This window comes from Leucoraja erinacea, unplaced genomic scaffold (genome assembly GCF_028641065.1).
Source record: "Leucoraja erinacea ecotype New England unplaced genomic scaffold, Leri_hhj_1 Leri_343S, whole genome shotgun sequence".
Taxonomy (NCBI): domain Eukaryota; kingdom Metazoa; phylum Chordata; class Chondrichthyes; order Rajiformes; family Rajidae; genus Leucoraja; species Leucoraja erinaceus.
Genome location: NW_026576244.1, coordinates 86,302 through 97,500, shown reverse-complemented (window position 1 = coordinate 97,500; position 11,199 = coordinate 86,302).

The window sequence follows — 11,199 nt, the reverse complement described above, 5'->3', positions numbered from 1 at the left end:
CCCATCCCCCAGCCTTCGGGCTCCTCCTCCTTTTTCCTTTCCGCCACCCCCGATCAGTCTGAAGAAGGGTTTCGGCCCGAAACGTTGCCTATTTCCTTCGCTCCATAGATGCTGCTGCACCCGCTGAGTTTCTCCAGCTTTTTTGTGTAACCTTCGATTCTCCAGCATCTGCAGTTCCTTCTTAAACACTGTGTACACTCCACTGCGTTATCTCTTCAAGATATGCCTACCTTGAAGAAGTTCTCCTCTTCTCTCCGGAGACAGTTTCACAACCTCCTCTCTATCTGTTCCCCATCTGTGATCCCCCCTGCCCTCCAACTGTACGACCACATCCTTACCCCGACTCGATACCACAGCCACATCTGCTTCCTCGGGGCCTGCCTGCGCCTCCATCTCATACCCCATGGCCTCCAGCTCCAGTTTCCTACCTCCCAGTTCGGACCCCAACCGGACCATCGGTACCGACTGGCCATCCACCGGCACACCCAGCAATTCTCCAACCGGGCACTGAGATCCACCCTGGCCGTGATGCGCGGGCACCAGCAGGACCTCACATCAACACTCCCTGAACTTCAGGCCTCACTACCCAGACCTGCAACGGACCCCAATTATATTTTATCCACCGGAAGATCCACCTCTTCAATCAACAATTCCTGGCCCATCTGAACTCCACCAAGGACCTCAAATTATCCCGCCTCCAGGCCGCTCCCGACGCCCGCAACACCCGCATACTCCGGGCCCCGACTCCGGCCTACATCGCCTGCCCGAGTCCCGCGACGCCATCTTGGCCACGAGGAGCGCCTTCAATACTCACCAGGACGCTGCCTTCACCGACCTCCAAGTTGATGCTGCCGCCGACCCTCACCTGCCCACCAATGACGCCCAGCCTCGCAGCTTCAGTAACTCGGACTTTCTTCCCCCCGCCGATTCCTCCGACCCTCGCCGCCCTCTGGGACAGCCTAGCCTCATCGCCGCACCGGGCCCACCCAACGTCGCCGTCGCACTGGGCCCCCCCAATAACGCCGCTGGACCCAACCTACCGGGCATCGCCGCTGGACCCGACCTACCGGGCATCACCGCTGGACCGGGGCTCTCCCAGCATGGCCGCTGCACCGCACCCGACCCATCTCGTCGCCTTCCCGGGCTGGCCGAGCCGTGCCGCCCCGCCGACCATCCGCCCACCGGGACCTCCAACACATCGCCCGCGGACCCCGACTCAACCGCCCATCGACTCCGAACATCGGGTCCGCTGACCCGCGCCACTGGACTCCCACCATCGGGTCCGCTGACCCGCGCCACTGGACTCCCACCATCGGGTCCGCTGACCCGCGCCACTGGACTCCCACCATCGGGTCCGTTGACCCGCGCCACTGGACTCCCACCATCGGGTCCGTTGACCCGCGCCACTGGACTCCCACCATCGGGTCCGCTGACCCGCGCCACTGGACTCCCACCATCGGGTCCGTTGACCCTCGCCACTGGACTCCCACCATCGGGTCCGCTGACCCGCGCCACTGGACTCCCACCATCGGGTCCGCTGACCCGCGCCACTGGACTCCCACCATCGGGTCCGCTGACCCGCGCCACTGGACTCCCAATATCGGGTCCACTGACCCTCGCCACTCCACCTCCCTCCAACAACCCACAGCCGTCGCCTTACCTGGAGCCTGGACTCTCCACTGGGCCTGAAGCCTTCAAGCTGCTTACTCCCACTCTCCTGGGTTTGACTCCACTGGGTCCTAGTGCCAGTCGACCCAGCCTGGTCTACCTCAGTGGCAGTTCGACTGAGTCTTCCCCCACCCCCTCTAACTGTGTGACCCCTGCTCTTCCCCACCCACACCACAGCCCTCTCCCCCCCCACCCCCTGACCCACCCACCACCCACCACACATTGCCTCGTCCCCAGTCCGCCCACCTGCCTTCCTCCGGCCCCAACCCCCATCCCTGTCGGGTATTCACCATCCCCCCCGACCTCCCCCTCTCCAACACCAAATGGTCTGTCCTCAACAGAGGTCTTACCTTTGTCCCCCTCCGTCCCCACCTCAATGAATTCCGCGCCCACCACAACTTGGAGCGCTTCTACCGTCGCCTCCGCCTCACAGCGTACTTCCATGGCAAGGAGTCCTCGCCCCCCACTGATGACCCCTTTTCCCATCTCCAATGCACCCCCTCCTCGTGGAACCCCCCACGTGGCCAATTTCCGGCTTTAGAACTTTTCATCAATAACTGCCGTCGCGACATCAACCGCCTCAATTTCTCCACTCCCCTGTCTCACTCCAATCTCTCACCACATGAACGTTCTGCCATCGACTCACTCCGCAACAACCCAGATTTGGTTATCAAACCCGCTGACAAGGGAGGTGCCGTGGTAGTCTGGCGCGCCGATCTCGACAAAGCTGAGGCCACGCGCCAACTCTCGGACACCTCCTCCTACTTACCCCTGGACCATGACCCCACTGACGAGCACCAGGCCACCATCTCCAGCACCATCACCGACTTCATCCACTCCAATGCCCTACCCGACCGAGCCTCCAACCTCATCGTTCCCCAGCCCCGCACAGCTCGATTTTACCTTCTCCCTAAAATCCACAAACCTGACTGTCCCGGAAGACCCATTGTCTCTGCCTGTTCATGCCCCACCGAACTCATTTCCAAATACCTTGACTCCATCCTATCACCCCTGGTTAAATCCCTCCCTACCTATGGTCAAGACACCTCAGACACTCTCCGTCATCTCCGCGCATTCCATTCTCTAGGCCCTCACCCCCTCATCTTCACCATGGACGTCCAGTCACTCTACACCTCCATCCCCCACCACGATGGTCTCAAAGTCCTCCGGTTCTTCCTCGACCAGAGAAGCAACCTATACCCAGCCACTGACACTCTCCTCCGCCTAGCGGAGCTGGTCCTTACCCTCAATAATTTCACTTTCGACTCCTCCCATTTCCTCCAAATACAGGGCGTAGCTATGGGCACACGCATGGGCCCCAGCTATGCCTGCCTATTTGTCGGTTACGTCGAGCAATCCTTGTTCAATACATACCAGGGCTCCATCCCCGACCTCTACCTCCGCTACATCGACGACTGCTTTGGTGCCACCTCCTGTACCCGCACAAAACTGACTGACTTCATCCACTTCACCACTAACTTCCATCCGGCACTCAAATACACCTGGACCATTTCCGACACTTCCCTACCATTCCTTGACCTCACTATCTCCATTGCAGGTGATAGACTTCTGACCGACATACACTATAAACCCACTGACTCCCATGGCTATCTGGACTACACTTCTTCCCACCCTGCTTCCTGTAAGGACTCCATCCCCTACTCCCAATTCCTCCGTCTACGCCACATCTGCTCCACGGATGAGGCGTTCTACACCAGGACATCTGAAATGTCCTCATTATTCAGGGAACGGGGGTTCCCCTCCTCCACCATAAATGAGGCTCGCACCAGGGTCTCTTCCATACCCCGCAACACTGCTCTCTCTCCCCATCCCCCCACTCGCAACAAGGGCCGAGTCCCACAGTCCTCACCTTTCACCCCACCAGCCGTCACATACAAAAAGTAATCCTCCATCAGTTTCACCACCTCCAACGTGACCCCACCACTCACCACATCTTCCCTTCTCCCCCCATATCTGCCTTCCGCAAAGACCGCTCCCTCCATAACTCCCTTGTCAATTCTTCCCTTCCCTCTCGTACCACCCCCTCCCCGGGCACTTTCCCTTGCAACCGCAAGAGATGCAACACTTGTCCCTTTACCTCCCCCCTCGACTCCATTCAAGAACCCAAGCAATCGTTCCAGGTGCGACAGAGGTTTACCTGCATCTCTTCCAACCTCATCTATTGCGTCCGCTGCTCTAGATGTCAGCAGATCTATATCGGTGAGACCAAGCGGAGGTTGGGCGATCGTTTCGCCGAACACCTCCGCTCGGTCCGCAATAACCAAGCTGACCTCCCGGTGGCTCAGCACTTCAACTCCCCCTCCCACTCTGTCTCCGACCTCTCTGTCCTGGGTCTCCTCCATGGCCACAGCGAGCAGCACCAGAAATTGGAGGAACAGCACCTCATATTCCGTTTGGGGAGTCTGCATCCTGGGGACATGAACATCGAATTCTCCCAATTTTGTTAGTCCTTGCTGTCTCCTCCCCTTCCTCAGTCCCCCTGCTGTCTCCTCCCATCCCCCAGCCTTCGGGCTCCTCCTCCTTTTTCCTTTCTTGTCCCTGCCCACACCCGCCCCTGATCAGTCTGAAGAAGGGTTTTGGCCCGAAACGTTGCCCATTTCCTTCGCTCCATAGATGCTGCTGCACCCGCTGAGTTTCTCCAGCTTTTTTGTGTAACCTTAAATGCTGGGTATTATCTGTGCTAAGGTAAAATTGGCTGGAATACTTACAAAATTAGCACTGAATTGTTAGGACGCGTCTGTGATAATTCTAGGACTGTAATCTAAATTTTACGAATTCGAAGTATTCATATTCAGTGCTTTTGTTTATTCTTATACTTTAGTTGGTTTTTTTCTGATCATGTAATATGGCGACATGCTTAAAATGGTATAATTTATTCTGCTACCGTAATTGTAATTTAAATCGTATGCTTATATATTATATTCTGCTTTGTTTCTGCATTATAATTGTTTGTTGCATAATTTCTTGTTTAAGTGGTAATTGGCTCCACTGAAGGTGAATGTGTTTGCCTTCTGTCAAATTGAGCATCTAGGAATGAGAATAATCTCATCTTTCTAGGCTCCCATGTTGATTCTTGCAACGATCAGATTATTATGTAGCTCTTCCACAATCATCCTCGTTCCATTGCATTGCTTTGGCGGTTCCAAGTTTCTCATTAACATGATCGGAGATCCTTTTTTGCTGATAAATGTGAGGTGCTATACCTTGGCAGGACAAATCAAAATAGGACGTACATGGTAAATGGTAGGGAATTGAAAAATACAGTTAAACAGAGGGATCTGGGAATAACCGTGCATAGTTCCTTGAAGGTGGAATCTCATAGAGATAGGGTGGTAAAGTAAGCTTTTGGTATGCTAGCCTTTATAAATCAGAGCATTGTGTATAGAAGCTGGGATGTAATGTTAAAATTGTACAAGGCATTGGTGAGACCAAATCTGGAGTATGGTGTACAATATTGGTGGCCCAATTATAGGAAGGATGTCAACAAAATAGAGAGAGTACAGAGGAGATTTACTAGAATGTTGCCTGGGTTTCAACAACTAAGTTACAGAGACAGGTTGAATAAGTTAGGTCTTTATTCTCTGGAGCGCAGAAGGTTAAGGGGGGACTTGATAGAGGTCTTTAAAATGATGAGAGTGATAGACAGAATTGATGTGGATCAGCTTTTCCCTTTGAGAATAGGGAAGATTCAAACAAGAGGAAATGACTTCTGAATTAAGGGACAGAAGTTTAGGGGTAACATGAAGGGGAACTTCTTTACTCAGAGAGTGGTAGCGGTGTGGAATGAGCTTCCAGTGGAAGTGGTTGAGGCAGGTTCGTTGGTATCATTTAAAAATAATTTGAATAGGCATATGGATGAGAAGGGAATGGAGGGTTATGGTATGAGTGCAGGCAGGCGGGTCTAAGGGCAAAAAGTTGTTCGGCATGGACTTGTAGGGCCGAGATGGCCTGTTTCCGTGCTGTAATTGTTATATGGTTATATGGTTAATAGCAACATCACCTTGACCTCTAACTTTGGAGAGGATAAATGTCTTCCCTGTTCCTCCTGGTGAATCAGTGAAAAACTTTGAAGAAAGGTTCCTTTTCAAGCAGTCGCACACCTGGTCATACAATGCTCAAGAAGGAACTGCAGATGCTGGAAAATCGAAGGTGGACAAAATTGCTGGAGAAACTCAGCGGGTACGGCAGCATCCATGGAGCGAAGGAAATAAGCAATGTTTCAGGCCGGAACCTTTCTTCAGACTGCTCTTTGCTGAGTATTCACTCGGAGACACAGTTTACACTCGTCCCAGAACGTTGGCTTCAAAAATAACTGGATGATCTTCCACTCTCTTGCCAACCTTCCTTCTTTGCCATCTCCTATTGTTCCATGTGTAAAATCAGGGAACATCAGCGGAGTAGATTGTTACAAATGGCTCTCGAGAACACAATACCATGACTTCAGTTAAAGTGGTTCTAGCCATATTCCTCAATCGCTGAGTAGCATCGACTCTGATAATGACTAGTTGGTCTTGTGGTAGATGTACCTGGAGTCGGAAATCCAAGGATTGATGCTACTGTTTCTGATGGACCAATGTATGTGCCAGCCAAGTCCTATGTAATTCCGTCATCCCTGTTAACTCCAAACGCTGCTTGATCACTTCCCTTCAACATGTACTTGATCACTTATTAGACCAACTTTACAGAGGAGCATATCTCAACGTTGATCTGAACATTTGAACAACTTCAATAGCTGAGCATTATAGGGCACCACCCAATCAGAAGTAGTAGGTCCCTCTTCATGTCCCTGAAATCCTCCCATGTCTGGAGATCTTCTCCTGTACAGCGCATATGAATCACGTCCACACCTTGTGCTCTCAAAAAATGACCTTGGGAATCTCTTACTGCATCTTCCATCCTTACAACATGAAGAGGTGTGGTTGCAGAACGGTCTATGAATCATCTGCTTGAGTACCAATTCATGCAGCTCAGGATCTACTTGTGTGTCTGGTATTTCAGCTTGCACAAATCTGTCAAAATGTTTTGGTCTTGGCTTACTCATTTCGTCAAGCCACAGCAGACAGTGCAAATGAGGCAGACCTCTCTTCTGATATTCCACAGTGGAGACAAAAGCTATACAGTTACCAAAGAGGCCATGTGGTCCAATGAGGTACTTAATGATTAGCGTTCTTTTCAGATCGAATACTCTTGCAATCAAGTCTGTTCTATCACATGGCTGCTGATTGCGATAGAGGCACTGTCACATCTCATTCCAATTCAGTTTGTAAGTCATCGTTATGAAGAATGAAGCATTGCCAGACTTCCAAACGAACATCATGGTGTCCTGGCATCGTTCCATCATGTATCTCGGTCCATGGACAAATGTTGACGAGAGGACGATGTGCTTTCCGATGTTTTCCAAATCATCATTATCGTTTAATCCGTGAGGCATCTGTAATTTGTTGATCTCAACGATGCTTGATTCATGCTAATATAATTGAGCCTATCAGTCTCAATCTCAGTTGCCATATCAACGTCATATTGTTGAAAGAGTCATCCTCCTCTCAAAAGGTGGTTTAATTCATTATCATGATTCATGATCCTATAGGCATAATGTTGCTTTGCTGTCAATTTCTTGTGGTTACTCATTTGGAGTTGGTGATGCCATCAATCTTCTCCATGTGGAAAGAAAAGGATGTATTGAAAACTATCATATGATCTATGAGACTCTGAAATGATTTTCGGTCTCCTCCTCTTTCTTTCAAGACAATGTGCCGTGATGTTACCTGAGGGTCATTATCTTTTGGTATTACAATGGCAACTTCGTTGGCAATTGTATGTTAAACCTCCTTTCGTGTTGCAAAGCTGGCCGGTGATCCGGATGAATGATGATTGATGCCTCTGGTAAATTGCCTCCCTTGCCATTTTAAGTGTTTCAATGTAAGGGTTGTTTTGTCATCAAATTTTCAAGCATTGCACCAATTTCCCTTTGAATACCAGCATTTCGCAATATACACATTCGCAATTCAGTGCTATCTTGGGGTCCATAAAATAGATCTGCAAGAATTGACATTGCTGGTGTAGGTCAGGCATCAATGAACCAAGGTGATGATGAATCTGGCCTTGAATGATCATTGAAGGATTCCATCCAGGTGGCACCACTTCCTTGGCACCGAATGACGTCAGTTGAAAGAGACAGTTGTATTGTGTAATATTCTTTCTGAACTCGTTTGCTTGTTGCGTGTCAGATGTATACAATCTCATGAGTTCATCAGGCAGTGCCCGCAGAGGAGCAATGTTCACCTGGCCCTTTATGCAGCAAAAGTTGGCGGTTTCTCCAGAGAAATGGTACGCTCGACACTGAAAGCAAACTTTGTTCATTTCAGCAACATCAGCAGGGAGGATGTATGAGGGGGGAGAGAGAGGGGTGTGTGTGGGCGGTGGGGTGTGAATGGCAAGGGGGGGGCGGGGTGATGTGTGTGGGATGAAGGGTGTGTGTGTGTGTGGGCAGAGGGTGTGTGGGGATGGGGAGGGTGGAGGGAGTGTGGGAGGGGGGTGTCTGGGTGGGGGGTTGTGGAGGGGGAGGGGCGTGTGTGTGTAGGGGTTTGTGGGGGGAGGGGGGGGAAAGGGTTGTGTGTGGGGGGGGAAGAGGTGTGTTTGGGACGGAAGGGTATGTGTGTGTGGGTGGGGGTGAGAGATGGGGGTTTGTCTGGGAGGGGTGTGTCTGGGAGGGGGAGGGGTGTGTGTGATAGTGGGGGAGGGTGTGTGTGGGAGGTGGGTGTGTGGACAGTGTTTGTTGGAGGGGGGAAGCTCATCAGCCCCCAGCCCCAGCAGCACACAGCGGCCCCGGCCTCCCTCAATGGCTCCACCCGCTCTCCACACTCTGCTCGCTCCGTTCCTTCAGCTTTATTCTCCTTGCCGCCAGTGATTGACAGTGGGTGCCGGAAGGGGCAGTGCCATCCTGGCGAGTGACAGAAGGGGAGACCAATCACCGCTTGCGCAATCATTACGATTTTTAAAACTTAATAACTTTTAAATTATACCATCGATCGGAACAAAACTTGTTGCACTTGCACAACAGGAGAATGGTGAGTAAGGTTAGCAAAATATCGCAGCAGTATCGAGTTCCAGTTTTGCGCAAATGCAAAAACAACGCAAATCGGAAGACCACAAGATCAGAGTTTTAGTTATGTACAGGACTGTTGGGTCCCAGTCACACAGGAGGCGTGCCCCCCCCCCCCCCCCCCCCCAAAGCAACCCATTGCCCTACGCCATATTCCACCACTTACCTGTTCCCCCAAAAAAAAACCCGTTCCCCCAAAGCAATATTCCACCACTCAGGGGTTGGGGTGTGGGGGCAGGGGGTGTGAAGGAGAGAGAGTGCGTGGGGGGGGGGGTGTGTGGGGGATGGGGGGGGTGGGGGAGAGGGGGTGTGCGGGGGAGGGTGTGTGCGGGGGAGGGGTGTATGGGGGCAGGGGATTGTGGAGGACAGCGGGTGTGAAGGAGGGGGGGTGTGTGGGGGATGGGGATTGTGGGGGACTGGGGGTGAGCAGGAGGGGGTGTGTGGAGGTGTCGGATGGTGTGGGGAAGGGGGTGGGGGACGGGTGTGTGGGGGATGGGGGGGATGGGGAGGGGGGTTGTAGGGGAGGGGGGTGGGGAAGGGGTTTGTGGAGGAGGGGGTATAGGGAATGGGGGGTGGGGGGGGTTGTGAGGGATGGGGGAGAGGGTGTGTGTGGAGGGTGGGGAGGGGGTTTGGGGGGGAGGGTGTGTGCAGGAGGGGTGTGGGGATAGGGTTGGGGAGGTGGTTTATGGGGAAGTGGGGTGTAGGGGGGGTGTGGGGGTGGAAGGATGGGGGGGGAAAGGGGGGTTTGGGGGAGGGGGTGTGCGGAAGGGGGGTATGGGGAGGGTTGGCGTGGGGAAGTGGGGGTGGGTTTGGGGGAAGAGGGTGTGGGGAAGGGGCAGGGAAGGGGGTTTGTGGGGAAGGGGTGTGTGGGGAAGGGGGGCTTGTGGGGAAAGGGGTTGGGTTTTAAGCTTACCGCTCGGACGTCGTTCCTCCCACACCAACGGCTCCTGGTCCTTCTTTTTTTTTTTGTTTTGTTTTTTTTTTGTTTATTTTATTAGAAGTTAATACAGCACAAAACAGTACAGTGGAACCTAATTTTAGGTGCCAACTATGTAATACCGTAATCCATTCTATGTACAACCTCTAGTTTTATGTTATGAGAAGGAAGTAAGCAAGACAAGAAAAAGAAAACAATAGAAAGAGGAAAAAGTGGAAAAATAGATGGTAGAGAGTAGAAAAACGTGAAGTGTGTATATAAAAAATAAAAAAGGAAGAGAGAAAGTGGAAAGTAGAAATAGAAGAGAAGGCCCCTTAAAAGAGAATTTTTCAAATCTGTATTCGGAGATGTAGATCTATCCGCGTCATGAACTGAAATCAGCAATCTTTACGGTACCGCTGCATCACATGATTCCAAAAAGTCGATGAAAGGAGACCAACTCCTTAAGAATTGGTCATATTTATCTATTAGTCGGAGTCTCATTTCTTCAAGGCGTGCTATGTCCATCATATTCCTAATCCACATTTTAACAGTTGGTGTGGTTGTATTTTTCCAAAATTTAAGTATCAATTTCTCTCCAATTATTAACCCATAATTAAAAAAAACATTTTGATCTTTATTTAAATTGGTATCTTCTCCTATTATTCCAAATATAATCCATTCGGTTTTGGGTTCTATTCTTGACTTGAAAAGCTTTGTAAATATATCAAACATATCACTCCAAAATTTATTCAACTTTGTACATCCTACAAATGAATGTGTTATATTAGCGTTTTGAAACAAACATTTATCGCATCTGGGAGAGACGTTTGGATAAAATTTATTCAACCTCGTTTTTGAATAATATAGTCTATGTAATAATTTGAATTGAATTAAATTATGTCTTGCATTAATAGAACAGTTATGTGTATTCATCAAATACTTTTCCCATCTATCCTTCAAGATCTTTATCATTAGCTCATGTTCCCAATCTTCCCTTAATGCTTCTGTTGAGGGTGATTCTCTATTTAATATATTATTATAAAAGTATGATATTATTTTTGTGAATCAGCCTTAATATTCATTGCTTCTTCTAAAGGATCTAAAAATATAGTTTGAAATCTATGTGTATATTTCTTCATAAAGTCACATACCTGTATATATTTAAAATATTGATTATCCTTCAATTTAAATTTTAATTTTAATTGTTGAAATGATAACAGTTTGCCCACTTCATACATATCCCCTACTTTCCTAATCCCCATTGTTGATATGTGTTGTCGATGAGAGAAGGTTTGAATGCGGGGTTGTTCAATAGTGGGGTTAGTACTGATAAATTATTTAATTTCAAGGATACTTTTATTTGTTTCCAAATTCTTATTATATTGTGAATAATTGGGTTCTTCTTATATATTATACTATTCAATTTTATCGGTGAGAGCAGGATCGTTCCTATATCGTGCGGATAGCACTCCTCTTTCTCCATTCTTAT